Source organism: Anolis sagrei, chromosome 5 (assembly GCF_037176765.1).
Source record: "Anolis sagrei isolate rAnoSag1 chromosome 5, rAnoSag1.mat, whole genome shotgun sequence".
NCBI lineage: Eukaryota > Metazoa > Chordata > Lepidosauria > Squamata > Dactyloidae > Anolis > Anolis sagrei.
The window spans coordinates 193631071-193646182 of NC_090025.1; positions in this window are offsets into that span (position 1 = coordinate 193631071).

The following is a 15112-nucleotide window of genomic DNA, read 5'->3' on the forward strand; positions in this document are numbered from 1 at the left end:
AAGGACATAAGGAGAAATAGGGAGGGAAAGGAAAGAGATAAGGAGGAAGAAAGAGAAGGAAGGAAAAATAAAAGGGAGGGAAAGATGAAAGGGTAGAAGGGAATGAAAAGGGAAGGAAGGAGGAAGTAAGGGTGGGAGGGAGGGAGGGGGGAGAAAAAAGGAAGGAAGAACGAAAGGGTGGAAGGGAATGGAGGGAGGGAGAAAGAGGGAGGTCAGGAAGGGAGGAAGGGAAGGGGAAAGAAGGAAAGAGATGAAGGAAAGAAGGAAGGATGATAGGGTGGAAGTAAAGGAGAAAGAGAGGGAAGGGGGAAGGAAAGAGAGAAGGAAGAAAAGGCAAAAGGATGAAGGAAGAGTGAAAAGGTGGAAGGGAAGGATGGAAGGAAGAAAGGGAAGGAGGAACGAAAGACAGATGGAAGGAAAGAGAAAGGGTTGAAGGAAGAATGAAAGGGAAGGAAGGAAGGAAGGAAGGAAGGAAGGAAGGAAGGAAGGAAGAAGTAAAGGAAGAAGGAAGGATGAAAGGGAAGGAAGGAGAAAGAGGGAGAGAAGGAGGGAAGAGGGAAGGAAGGAATGCTAAAAGGATAGAAAAGGATGGATGGAGAAAGGGGGAGAGAAGGAGGGATGAGGGAAGGAAGGCTAAAAGGATAGAAAAGGATGGAAGGATAAAGGGGGAGAGGAAGGAGGGAGATAAGGAGGAAGAAAAGAGAGAAGGAAGGAAAAAGAAAAGGGAGGGAAGGAAGAAAGAGTGGAAGAGAAGGAAGGAAGGACAAAAGGGTGGAAGGGAATGGAGGGAGGGAGAAAGAGGGATGTCAGGTAGGGAGGAAGGAAGGAGGAAGGAAGGAAGGAAAGAGATGAAGGAAATATGGAAGGATGATAGGGTGGAAGTAAAGGAGAAAGAGAGAGGGAAGGAGAAAGGAAAGAGAAAAGGAAGGAAAGAGAATTGTGTGAGAGAGGAGGGGCTGAGAAAAGAGCCCAAGGGGCCACATCCAGCCCCCAGGCTTCCCATACCTGGTTTAGAGACACGTCTAGGGATTAATCAAGCAATAAATCAATTGGGTTGCTGTGAGTTTTTCGGGCTGCACCCATGTTTCAGTAGCATTATCTCCTGATGTATCACCTGCTTCTGTGGTTAATGGCATTTTCAGAGGTCTGCTGGAAGTGAGGCAAGTAGAGTGTAATAATGTGCAGGGTGGAGAAAGTACCCTTGTGTGTTTGAAGCAAGTATGAATGTTGCAATTAGCAAGCTTGAATTAGCATTTGAGTAGCCATGAAGCTGCAAAGTTAATCAGTGAGGGTATCTGCATAGAGTTAGCCTGGCCTCTGTTGCCTGGAAGCATCCTCTGTTTGGGAGGTGTTAGCTGGCCCTTGATTGCTTGTTGTCTAGAATTTTCTTTTCATGTCAGGAACAACTTGAGAAACTGCAAGTCTCTTCTGGTGTGAGATAATTGGCCATCTGCAAGGCTGTTGCCCAGGGGATGCCTAGAGGTTTTACCATCCTTTTGGAGGCTTCTCTTACGTCTCCACATGAGAAGCTGAAGCTGACAGATGGGAGCTCACCTAGCTCCCCAGATTCAAACCGTTGATCTTTTGGTCAGATTCAAACCGTTGATCTTTTGGTCACAAGGGCTTAACCCATTATGCCACTGGGTGCTACTACAACAACCCAGTGATTCCAGCCAAGAAAGCCTTCAACAATACAATAAACCAATTGATTCATGTCCTATCTTTTCCCCAAGATTCGCTAGAATGCCTAGTAATCTCCGGTCTGCTATTTGGTCTATTCTTTGCAGGCTCTAGCAAAGTCTGATGTTCCCAGCGAGACTTTCGCTACCGCCACAGAAATTCCCAGGGAAGATCTGAGCATCAATGGAGAATATCCAACCCAAGAAACATTATTGCCTCCTTCTACTTTTCCAATCGACACTATTACTGAGGTATTTATTTACTGAAATAAAGTGGCAGATTCTTGAATTTAGTTGAAACAGGATGGGTGTGGGCAGTTCCTTCCGTAAAACGTTTCAGCTTTTGCTGAAATGAGTGAATTAGTTTTACAATTTGCATTTCTCTCAACATGAAACTCAAGGTGGCTTGCACCAGGATAAAGCAAGACGAAGGTAAAAGATGGCAAAACACTGAAATAAAACAGCATTGACTTCAAAGGTACAAATAATTTAAAAACAACACAATAAAGATTAAAATATAGCATATCCCATATTTCAAAAACCATCTTCTACACAACCAATTAATTACCCAATGAATAGAAATCTTTTCAGAAGTTTGGCTGAATCATTCCCACTCTTTTTCTAAGAAGAAGAATGCGTGTGTGTGTGTTAATAGGCACTCTAATCATTTGTCCCATAACTAGTTAGATTAAAGAGAGCCTGAGAGACTGGACCTCTCTCTCTTGTATCTCCCTTCCCATTCTGTCCTTTCCTTTCCCTTGTCCTTCCCTTTTCCCTGTCCTTTTCCCTTCCCTTCCCTTTTCCCTTCCCCTTTCCATTTCCTCCCCCTTTCCTCCTTTTCCCTTCTCTGTCCTTTTCCCTTGCCCCACCATTTCCCTTTCCTTTCCCCTTTTCTTTCACTTCCCCCCTTTCCTTTCCCCTTCCCCTTCCACTGTCCCTTTCCTTTTCCTTTCCACTTTCCCTTCCATTTCCCTTTCATTTCCCTTCCCCTTTCTTTTCCCTTTCTCTTCCCCTTTCACTGTCCCTTTCCTTCCCCTTTCCCCTTTCCCTTCCCTTCCCTTTCCCTTCCCCTTCCCCTCCTTTCCCCTTTCCTTTGCTGTTCCCTTGCCCTGTCAGTTTTCTTTCCCTTTCCCTTTCCCTTCCCCTTCCTCTTTATTTGTCCCTTTCCCTTGCCCTTCCCTTTTCTCCTTTCCTTCCCCATTGCATTTTCTTTCCCTTTCCTTTCCTTTCCCCCTTTACTTTTCCCTTCTCCTTTCACTGTCCTTTTCACTTCCCTTTCCCCTTTCCCTTTCCATGTCATTTTCCTTCCTTTTCCTTCTTCTTCCCCTTTCTTTGTCCCTTCTCCTTCCTTTCCCTTTTCCAGAAATCATTAGGACCACAATATTTTAATACACCTATATCATGACTGCGTAGCATAAAACTCTAAGCCCAGAGTTATATATTCAATATGTTATGCAACTCTTGCATCAAAAGGCAATGTAGCGCAACCGAATGTGCTACGACTCCCAGGATTTCATAGCAGTGAGCCTTGCCAGACTACAGCTCCCAGGATTCCATAGCAGTGAGCCTTGCTAAATGGCAACTACCAGGATTCCATTGTAGTGAGCCTTGCCAAACTGAAACTCCCAGAACTCCATAGCAGTGAACCTTGCCAAATTACAATTACTTAATTCCATAGCAGAGCCTTGCCAAACTGCCACTCCCAGGATTCCATAGCGCTGAGCCTTGCTAAACTACAACTCCCAGGATTCCATAACCATGAACCTTGCCAAACGACAACTCCCAGGATTCCATAGCTGTGAGCCTTGCTAAACTACAGCTCCCAGGATTCCATAGCAATGAGCCATGCCAAACTGCAACTCCCAGGATTCCATAGCAGTGAGCCTAGCCAAACTACAGCTCCCAGGATTCCATAGCAGTGAGCCATGCCAAACTGCAACTTCCAGGATTCCATAGTAGTGCGCCTTGCAAAACTACAACCCCCAGGATTCCATAGTAGTGAGCCTTGCCAAACTGAAACTCCCAGAATTCCATAGCAGTGAGCCTTGCCAGATTACAATTACTTGAATTCCATAGCAGAGCCTTGCCAAACTGGAACTCCCAGGATTCCATAGCAGTGATCCTTGTCAAACTACAGCTCCCAGGATTCCATAGCAGTGAGCCATGCCAAACTACAACTCCCAGGATTACATAGCAGTGAGCCTTGCTAAACTACAGCTCCCAGGATTCCATAGCAGTAAGCCTTGCCAAGCTACAACTCCCAGCGTTCCATAGCAGTGAGCATAGCCAAACTAAAACTCCCAGGATTCCATAGCAGTGAGCCTTACCAGACTACAACTCCCAGGATTCCATAGCAGTGAGCCATGCCAAAATACAACTTCCAGGATTCCATAGCAGTGACCCTTGACAAACTACAACTCCCAGGATTACATAGCAGTGAACCTTGCTAAACTACAGCTCCGAGGATTCTATAGCAGTGAGTCTTGCAAAACTACAACTCCCAGGGTTCCATAGCAGTGAGCCTTGCCAAACTAAAACTCCCAGGATTTCATAGCAGTGAGCCTTGCCAGACTACAACTCCCAGCATTCCATAGCTGTGAGCCATGCCAAACTGCAACTCCCAGGATTCCATAGCAGTGAGCCTTGCCAAACTACAACTCCCAGGATTACATAGCAGCGAGCCTTGTCAGTTAAAGTGGTGCCAAACTGCATTAATCCTGCAGTATAGATGATCCCTTAGAGTAGACACCAGTAATTTTCAATCTGGTAAAAACAACTGTATTGAAAACTATTTAGAAAGCAATTCCAAAACCCATCATTTTCTAAATATTCAGCACAGAGAAATTATGATTATTTACCTTTCGGCCCCATTAGCGCTGCAGCCCAGGCACAATGCCAAGTCAGCAGCAAACTTAATACTTCTGGTCTTGTTTTCCCTCCTGTCTCGTGAACATTGTTTTCTTATTTCATTAGACTGTTGCAGAAGAGAAGTTTGCAACTCCTATTAATAGCAATTCGGGGACTTCTGAAATAACAGCCAGCAGCCTCGAGATGGGCCAGATGGAAACCATGAAAACAACAGAAAATCCAGAAGGAGAGGAAACCGCTGAAAATTATGGCTTCCTACAGCCAGGAGAAATTGCCGAAAATGCTACTTTGGAGTCTCAGGAAGGAAATTTCTCCCTGGAAGAATTGTCAATAAGGAAGGAGATGGAAGGAGAGGTAAAATACCAATGTTATAGTTCCAAACTAGCTAAGAAGATGCATCTACGCTGCAGAATTAATTCAGTTTGACACCACTTTAAGTGCCATGGCCCAATACTCTGGAATCATAGAAGTGCAATGGGTTAAACTCTTGTGCTAGCAGGACTGAAGACCGGCAAGTCCGGGGAGAGCATGGATGAGCTCCCTCTGTCAGCTCCAGCTCCCCATGCGGGGACATGAGAGAAGCCTCCCAATTAGGTGGTAAAACATCAAACATACAGGCAACGCCTCCTGGGTAACATCCTTGCAGATGGCCAATTCTCTCACACCAGAAGCAACTTGCAGTTTCTCAAGTTGCTCCTGATATGAAAAAAATAGCAGTTGTAGTTTCACAAGGTCTTTAGCTGTCTCTGACAGACAGTGCTGGTGCCTTGCCAAACTACAGCTCCCAGGATTCCATAACATGGTAGTTAAAGTAATAATAATAATAATAATAATAATAATAACACTTTATTACAAATCTACAACAACCCTCACAACCTCTGAGGATGCCTACCATAGATGTGGGTGAAACGTCAGGAGAGAATGCTTCTGGAACATGGCCATACAGCCCAGAAAACTCACAGCAACCCAGTGATTTTGGCCATGAAAGCCTTTGACAACCAGATTCTTCTGTCTCTTTAGTTGGAACTTGGCCCTGTTCACATTGATTTGGAGACTCAGTTCTACTCTCTGGAGAATGCATCGCTTCAGGTGACAGAGAATCCAAACATAAGGAAGACAGACAATGATTCATTCAAGGTATAGACCCCATCCAAAGTTGCTTATTCCATTATACTTCATTATAATGTTACGATATGTGTGTATGTGTATGTGTGTGTGTGATAAGGTGTCAAACAGGGATGTGTTATTATTGCCACAACTTTACTCTCCATCTTCATCACTATGATACTTTACCTTGTTGATGGGAAGCTTCCCACCGGAGTGGAAATCATCTATCGGACAAATGGCAAGCTATTTAACCTCAGCAGACTGAAAGCCAAAACCAAGGTTACAACAACATATGTTATAGAACTCCAGTATGCTGATGACGATGTCATCTGTGCGCATTCAAAAGAAGATCTACAAGCCACTCTAAACACTTTCACAGAAGCATACAAGAAGCTCGGCCCGACATTGAACATCGAGAAAACCAAAGTGCTCTTCCAGCAGTCACCAGCCACCCCCTCTCCAATGCCAGAGATACAGCTTAATGGTGTAACATTAGAAAATGTTGACCATTTCCGCTCCCTTGGCAGCCACCTCTCCACTAAAGTCAACATCGACACCAAAATACAACACTGCCTGAGCTCTGCGAGTGCAGCATTTTTCCGAATGAAGCAGAGAATGTTTGAGGACCGGGACATCTGTAGGGATACCAAGGGGGTTGTTATAAAGCCATTGTCCTCCCAACCCTGCTATACGCTTGCAAAACATGGACAGTCTACAGATGTCACATGCAACTCCTGGAACGATTCCATCAGCGCTGCCTCCGGAAAATCCTGCAAATCTCTTGGGCAGACAAGCAGACAAATGTCAGCGTGCTGGAAGAAGCAAAGACCACCAGCATTGAAGCGAAGCTCCTCTGCCATCAACTTTGCTGGACCGGTCATGTTGTCCGGATGCCTGACCACCGTCTCCCAAAGCAGTTGCTCTATTCCAAACTCAAAAATGGAAAACAGAATGTTGGTGGACAGGAAACGAGATTGAGAAATGGGCTCAAAGCCAACTTTAAAAACTGTGGCATAGACACCGAGAACTGGGAAGCCCTGGCCCTTGAGTGCTCCAGTTGGAGGTCAGCTGTGACCAGCAGTGCTGCAGAATTTGAAGAGGCACGAATGGAGGGTGAAAGAGAGGAACGTGCCAAGTGAAAGACATGTCAAGCCAACCCCGACTGGGACCGCCTTCCACCTGGAAACCAATGCCCTCACTGCGGGAGAAAATGCAGGTCAAGTATACGGTTCCAACAGGAACTCGGGGCAGCTTATATGAGGCCAAGCCCGGACAGCATATTACAGCAAAATAAAACCAAACATAAGCAACAAGCAACAGCATCCAAATTATATATTTTTTAAAAACATAAGAATACAATAACAAAATAACATTCCAATAAACACAATCACAGTAACAGTGGGCGGGCCACATGTGCAGGATAAAATGTTAAAAAAACTCAAATGAGATAAAAATAGGAGTAAGTGATTTGCAGGGCGCTCATAAAGAAGCACAGGGTTGTGAAACTAAACTTCCCATTAGGGGGGCGTATACTCCAGTGACAGAAGCGTTGAGGGGAGCAGTAGTGTCATGTTGTGCACCTACTTGCCAAAGGCGCAGCGGAAGAGACAGGAGCCAAAGAGGAGAAGGCTCTCTCCTTTGTGCCCACAAGATGAGCTTGTGAGATTGGCAGGAGTGAAAGGAGGGCCTCCCCTGAAGATCGAAGGGCCCAGGTTGGTTCATGGAGAGAGATACGGTCACAAAAGTAGGCAGGTCCCAAACCGTTTAGGGCTTTATAGGTGATAGCTTGTACCTTGAATTGGGCCTGGAAGCTATTGTCCTATAAAGCTTTTGTCCTCCAAACCCTGCTATATGTCTGTGAAACGTGGACTGTCTACAGATGTCACATGCAACTCCTGGAACGATTCCATCAGCGCTGCCTCCGGAAAATCCTGCAAATGTCTTGGGAAGACAAGCGGACAAATGTCAGCGTGATGGAAGAAGCAAAGACCATCAGCATTGAAGCGATGGTCCTCTGCCATCAACTCCGCTGGGCCGGCCACGTTGTCTGGATGCCTGACCACCATCTCCCAAAGCAGTCACTCTACTCTGAACTTAAGAACGGAAAATGGAACGTTGGTGGACAGGAGAAGAGATTTAAAGATGGCCTCAAAGCCAACCTTAAAATCTCTGGCATAGACATTGAGAACTGGGAAGCTCTGGCCCTTGAGCACTCCAGCTGGAAGTCAGCTGTGACCAGCAGTGCTGCAGAATTTGAGGAGGCACGAGTGGAGGGTGAAAGAGAGAAACGTGCCAGGAGGAAGGTGCATCAAGCCAACCCCGACCGGGACCGCCTTCCACCTGGAAACCAATGCCTTCACTGTGGGAGAAGATGCAGGTCAAGAATAGGGCTCCACAGCCACCTATGAATCCACAAGGAAACCCATCATGGTAGACCATCTTACTCGTCCAACGAGGGATTGCCTAAGTAAGTAAGTAAGTAAGTAAGTAACTTGTACCTTGAATTGGGCCTGGAATATAAAGAAATCATTTCTTGTCTTCTGTCTCTAAAGGTGTCCCCTTTTCCTGAGCTGGAGGTGGAAGGCAGTTCTTCAGAGCAGGCACCCAGAGAGGTGCAGGAGCCAACGAAGAAAAGACGAAGGGAGCGGAAGAAGGAGAAAGAAGATAGTCAAGTCATTCAAGAGGTTGGTGGGTTTCAGGAAACCCTGTTGAAGAACTGCTTTATGCTAGTTTCTATGGGCAGTGTTTATTGATGCCTTAGATGACAAAATAGAGGAATCCTGGCTTGACAACAGTACATGTGAAAAATATCTTGGAGTCCTCGTGGACAACAAGTTAAACATGAGCCAACAATGTGATGCTGCAGCTAAAAAAACCAATGGGATTTTGGGTGCATCAATAGGAGTCTAGTGTCTAGATCCAGGGAAGTCATGGTAGCCCCATGTGCCGGCAGGAATGAAGACCGACAGGTCGCAGGTTCGAATCTGGGGAGAGGCAAATGAGCTCCCTCTATGAGCTCCACTCTTCATGCAGGGACATGAGAGAAGCCTCCCAAAAGGATGATAAAAATATCAAATCATCCTGGCATCCCCTGGGCAACATCCTTGCAGACGGCCAATTCTCTCACAACAGAAGTGACTTATCGCTCCTGACACGACCAAAAAAGAGCAGCTTAAAGAACTGGGCATGTTTAGCCTGCAGAAGAGAAGACTGAGAGGGGACATGATAGCCATGTATAAATATGTGAGGGGAAGTCATAGGGAGGAGGGAGCAAGCTTGTTTTCTGCTTCCTTGGAGATTAGGACGCAATGGAGCAAATGGCTTCAAACTACAAGAAAGGAGATTCCACCTGAACATTAGGAAGAACTTTCTGACTGTGAGAGCTGTTCGGCAGTGGAACTCTCTGCCCCAGAGTGTGGTGGAGGCTCCTTCTTTGGAGGCTTTTAAACAGAGGCTGGATGGCCATCTGTTGGGGGTACTTTGAATGCGATTGTCCTGCTTCTTGGCAGAATGGGGTTGGACTGGATGGCCCAGGAGGTCTCTTCCAACTCTATGATTCTATGCAGATCAAATATGCAGATGACACCAAACACCTCATATTCCAAGATCAGGATCCAAATGACCATAATAGATTAGAGAGCTAACCAAAGGAATGATGGCCATCTGTTGGGGGTGCTTTGAATGTGATTTTCTTGCTCCTTGGCAGAGGGTTGGATGGCCCACGAGGTCTCTTCCAACTCTATGATTCTATGATTCTATGCAGATGATACCAAACAGCTCATACTCCAAGAGCAGGATCCAAATGACCATAATAGAGAGCTAACAAAAGGAATATCAACAATGAGAAACGTAAAACCCTGGATATGGTTCCATTATCAATCTCAAAACCTTTAGGAAAATGGAGCAAAAATCAATAAAGTAGAAATGCAGAGAGTGCAATGTGGAGACAGATGGGAACTCTCTCTGATTGATGATTCCCATGTAAGTGGGACACTTAATATGCTCTTTAAAGGGTTGTAATAGTCTGGAGTTTATATGAACTGTCCAAGGTGCTGAACCTGTTCAGTGATTGGTTTCCAAATTCCTGATTGCTCCTTTGAATCGTAGAATTGGGCCATCCAGCCCAACAATATTCTGCCCTGCAAGAAAACACAATCAAAGCACTCCCAAAAGATGGCCATTCAACCACTGCTTTAAAAACCCCAGAGAAGGAGACTCCACCAGACTCCAAGGCAGCAGCACATTCCTCTATCAAACAGCTTTTACTCTCAGGAAGGTCTTCCTAATGGAATCTCTTTTCCTGCCAGTTGATTCATCTTTGTAGAGTTATGCAGCCTGGATTGCTCCTTTAAAATCTGGATTAAAAAATAGGAATAACTGTTCATGTGACACAAAAGCCAGCTCTGCTTCCTTCTACAAACTTCTCCTTCTGCTTTTCATTTAATTTCCTCCTTAGCAGGAGGTTTCTATATAGCATAATGCAGTTGGACTGGATAGTCCATATGTTCCAAGTATATAATTTTAAGATCTTGCATGTGCAACTTTAGGCCCTCTGTTCTACCTCTACAACAATACATAAGACAGACTCATATAGTTGGAAGAGATCCCAAAGGCCATCCAGTCCAACTCCAATCCTGCAATGTAGGGAAACACCATCTAAGCCTTCCCAACAGATGGTCATCCAGCCTTCTTTTTAAAATCCCCAGATAAGAGACTCAACCACTATCCTGGTTACTTCCCCTTTTAAATCCCTTTGCCCTTTGAGATGGCATTCACAGAAATTGACTTCTGAATAGAGCAAGCAAAGCATATGATGCCCATTATTGATCCTGGTTTCTTTTTTTAGCTTATTGAAGCTTTGTCACAGGCTGCCATAAGTCAGAAATGACTTCAAGGCACACAACAATGGCAATCAAAGTGGTAAAGGTTAAAGTTTTCCCCTGACATTAACTCCAGTCATGTCTGACTCTGGGGGTTGGTGCTCATCTCCATTTCTAAGCCGAAGAGCCGGCGTTGTCAGTAGACGCCTCCAAAGTCATGTGGCTGGCATGACTGCATGAAGCGCAGTCATGTACTTTATTGTAAAACTGGAAATAGCATGGCTTACTGGATACTGGTGGACTACGGATTCCAGTTGTGCTAGTCTGTGACCGTAATAAAGTATTGTATTGTATTGTATTGTATTGTATTGTATTGCATTGCATTGCATTGCATTGCATTGCGTTGTACAGATCCCAGTATTCTTTGGCTAGGATTGCTGAAGCTTACACTCTCCAAGTGGACCTCAAGGACCACTTAAATTCTCCACATGTTATTGGAATACTCTTAATCGTACCTATTAATATAGCATCCACTAGAGGGTAGCCAACACACACAATTCAGAATTAGGCATGCAGTTGTTAAACCGGGGAACATAAAAAGTTATATTTGTATCTCTCTAGACAGCATTATCCAATAATTCAGAAATTACAGAAGTTATTTTCTGGACTACAGATCAGATAATTAGCTGAAGGATTCTGGGAGCTGTGATTAAAAAACCCCATAGAATCCTAGAGCTGAAAGGGACCTCAGGGGTCATCCAATCCAACCCATGCAGAAAGACACGTCTAATGATAATAATGATGATAGTGGTGGTGGTGATTATGATGACAACGACAATGGCTGGGAGGTTCTTGTTAGAGCGGCATCAAACTATATTAATACCACAGTGTGGATGCACCTTATGCAGAGAGTCCACCTTCTTTTTCAGTGCTTCCTGTGGCATTGTAAAAGTGTCTGTTTTGCTCAGGCAGCTGAGGGCGAGTCCGCTGCTCCATTTTCATTTCCATTCATCTCTGATATTCTCCTCTCCAACCATCAACTCTTTGAAAACTCCCTTTGCTTACGGCATTTCAAATTGATCGTAAAGCACCCGAATCCCTTTCCTCCCGTCAGCTTCGTCTTCCTTTCTAAGTCTGGAGCAGTTTTCAATAAACTACACATTCCCTGGCGGGTGATTTTATATAGGGAAATTAGAGCCAATAGCATTCTTTAATGAAGAGCCGTTTTAAATGAAACCACAAGGCTAGAAAAACACTTTGGCAAAGGCTTTGATTAAACTCCCATAAAGTCAGATAATAAACAAGAGCAAAAAATAGCCTAGGCAATCTAGGCTGGTTTTTGTTGAATGAGCGTCTCCATCATTGTGCCCAAGATCTGATTGAAAGGGAGGGAACTATGGGTGGGGAGAGAGTGATCACATGTTGTTGTTGTTGTTGTTGTGGTGGTGTACCTTCTAACCATTTCTAGGAATCATAGAATCCTAGAACTGGAAGAGACCCCAAAGGCCATCCAGTCCAACTTGCTTTTCCCATGCAGGAATGTACAATCAAAGCAGAGGACAGGAGCAGAATTCAAAACGATCTTGACAGATTAGAGAGATGGGCCAAAACTAACAAAATGAAGTTCAACAGGGACAAATGCAAGATACTCCACTTTGGCAGAAAAAATGAAATGCAAAGATACAGAATGGGGGACGCCTGGCTCGAGAGCAGTACGTGTGAAAAAGATCTTGGAGTCCTCGTGGACAACAAGTTAAACATGAGCCAACAATGTGATGTGGCGGCAAAAAAAGCCAATGGGATTTTGGCCTGCATCAATAGGAGCATAGTGTCTAGATCTAAGGAAGTAATGCTACCCCTCTATTCTGCTTTGGTTAGACCACATCTGGAATATTGTGTCCAATTCTGGGCACCACAATTCAAGAGAGATATTGACAAGCTGGAATGTGTCCAGAGGAGGGCGACTAAAATGATCAAGGGTCTGGAGAACAAGCCCTATGAGGAGCGGCTTAGGGAACTGGGCATGTTTAGCCTGAAGAAGAGAAGGCTGAGAGGAGATATGATAGCCATGTATAAATATGTGAGAGGAAGCCACAGGGAGGAGGGAGCAAGCTTGTTTTCTGCTTCCTTGGAGACTAGGACGCGGAGCAATGGCTTCAAACTACAAGAGAGGAGATTCCATCTGAACATGAGGAAGAACTTCCTGACTGTGAGAGCCGTTCAGCAGTGGAACTCTCTGCCCCGGAGTGTGGTGGAGGCTCCTTCTTTGGAAGCTTTTAAGCAGAGGCTGGATGGCCATTTGTCAGGGGTGATTTGAATGCAATATTCCTGCTTCTTGGCAGAATGGGGTTGGACTGGATGACCCAAGAGGTCTCTTCCAACTCTTTGATTCTATGATTCTATGATTCATTCCTGGCCATCCAGCCCCTGTTTAAAAGCTTTCTGAAAAGGAGGCTCCACTAGACTCGCAGGCAACATATTCCACTGCCGAACAGTTCTTACCATCAGGACATTCGTTCTAATATTTAAGTGGAATCTCGTTTCTATTGCATCTTCTCAGACTCCCACTGACCATTCTAAGTGATGGAAGCTGTAGTCCAAACTATTTGGAGAGAACAAACATTCTCGTGTTGCAAGTTCTAATGAGAAAAAACTGCAGGTCGTGGATGATCTTAACCCTTCTTCTGGTTTTTACCTGCTCAAGCAGGGAGCTTTGGGATGGTAGAACAGAAGCTTTCCGAATCTCTAGGTGCTCTTGCTGCCTATTAAGGGAAAACCAGCTGATCCCCAACCCATCTAAAACACAGACATATGCCTTTCATCTCAAGAACAGAGAAGCATCCCGAGCTCTGAGGATTATTACCTGGGAAGGAATCCCACTGGAGCATTGCAGCACACCCAAATACCTGGGAGTCACTTTGGACCATGCTCTTACCTACAAGAAGCACTGCCTGAACATCAAGCAAAAAGTGGGTGCTAGAAACAATATCATACGAAAGCTGACTGGCACAACCTGGGGATCACAACCAGACACAGTGAAGACATCTGCCCTTGCGCTGTGCTACTCTGCTGCTGAGTATGCATGCCCAGTGTGGAACACATCTCACCACGCTAAAACAGTGGATGTGGCTCTTAATGAGACATGCCGCATTATCACGGGGTGTCTGCGCCCTACACCACTGGAGAAATTACCCTGTCTAGCCGGTATTGCACCACCTGACATCCGCCGGGAAGTAGCAGCCAATAGTGAAAGGACCAAGGCAGAGACATCTCCAGCTCATCCTCTGTTTGGGTATCAGCCAGCATGTCAACGACTTAAATCTAGAAATAGTTTTCTAAGATCTACAGAGACACTCGCTGGAACACCTCAGCAAGCAAGAGTCCAAAAGTGGCAGGCTCAAACCCAGAACCTCAATCAATGGCTGATACCAATTGAGAGACTCCCCCCTGGGCACACAGAGGACTGGGCGACTTGGAAGGTGCTGAACAGACTGCGCTCTGGCACCACGAGATGCAGAGCCAACCTTCAGAAATGGGGCCACAAAGTGGAATCCTCGACATGCGAGTGTGGAAAGGAGCAAACCACTGACCACCTGCTGTGATGCAACCTGAGCCCTGCCACATGCACAATGGAGGACCTTCTTGCAGCAACACTGGAAGCACTCCAAGTGGTCAAAGGACATTTAATCAACTACCAAACTCACAAATTTTGTATTTTGTCTGTTTGTTTGCTTTGTTCTGTTAGAAATGTAATATAATTGCCTGGTTGCTGATGACTCGATAAATAAATAACCTGCACATTGCCTTCTTCCAAACTGGTTTTCATGGGGGATTCTGGTAGTAGCAGTCTAAAGGGGTCCCCTTCTCAAGCTCTGTCCTGTTTTTGGAGTTTTGCTCCCTGAGAGATGAATGAACAGGGTATTATCTATCTCACTTTGGTTCTGCTCTGCAGCTCACGTGGATGTCTTTCCTCCCCCATTCTCTCCTCTTCTTATTGGCTCAACACTCCTAATGTTTTTTCCAGATCGTGTCCCCTTTCTGGGCACAAATCCTCAATCAGAACACAATGACTGCCCTGTGGCTGCCTTGGCATGCTGCTTGCCAGAATTGCTTGCCATGCAGGGGACCGGGGAAGATGACAAAACCAAGGGTTTTGTAAGGTACATAGACTCCTTCCCCCAGATGCTCTGTCCCCTTCCATTGCTGCTCCATGCACGAAAGCAAGCAAAGCGAAACCCATTTTCAGAGTTTGAGAACCTATAGAAGTATTTGCTGTTCTTCACTTCTCTGTTGAAGATCACCCCACAGCAATGGGATGACTCTCCATCACAAACTTGTTGCTGCTAGTATTATTTATTTATTTAGTTCACAGTTTTGTATACCGAGCTTCTCAACCTCGTTGAGGGACTCAGCCCGGTTTACAGCCATAAAAACATATACATTCATTAAAATATCATATATAACAAATTACACATCAACTTTAAAATACACTAAATATAAAACTACAGTGGTCAGTCGTCCTATTAAGATGGATCTATATCCACTTCCATCCAGAGTCCTATGGTGTTGTCTCATTCCTCAAAGGCCTGACTCCACAGCCACGTCAGCCACAGTATGTATCCTTGAGGCCACTTTGAC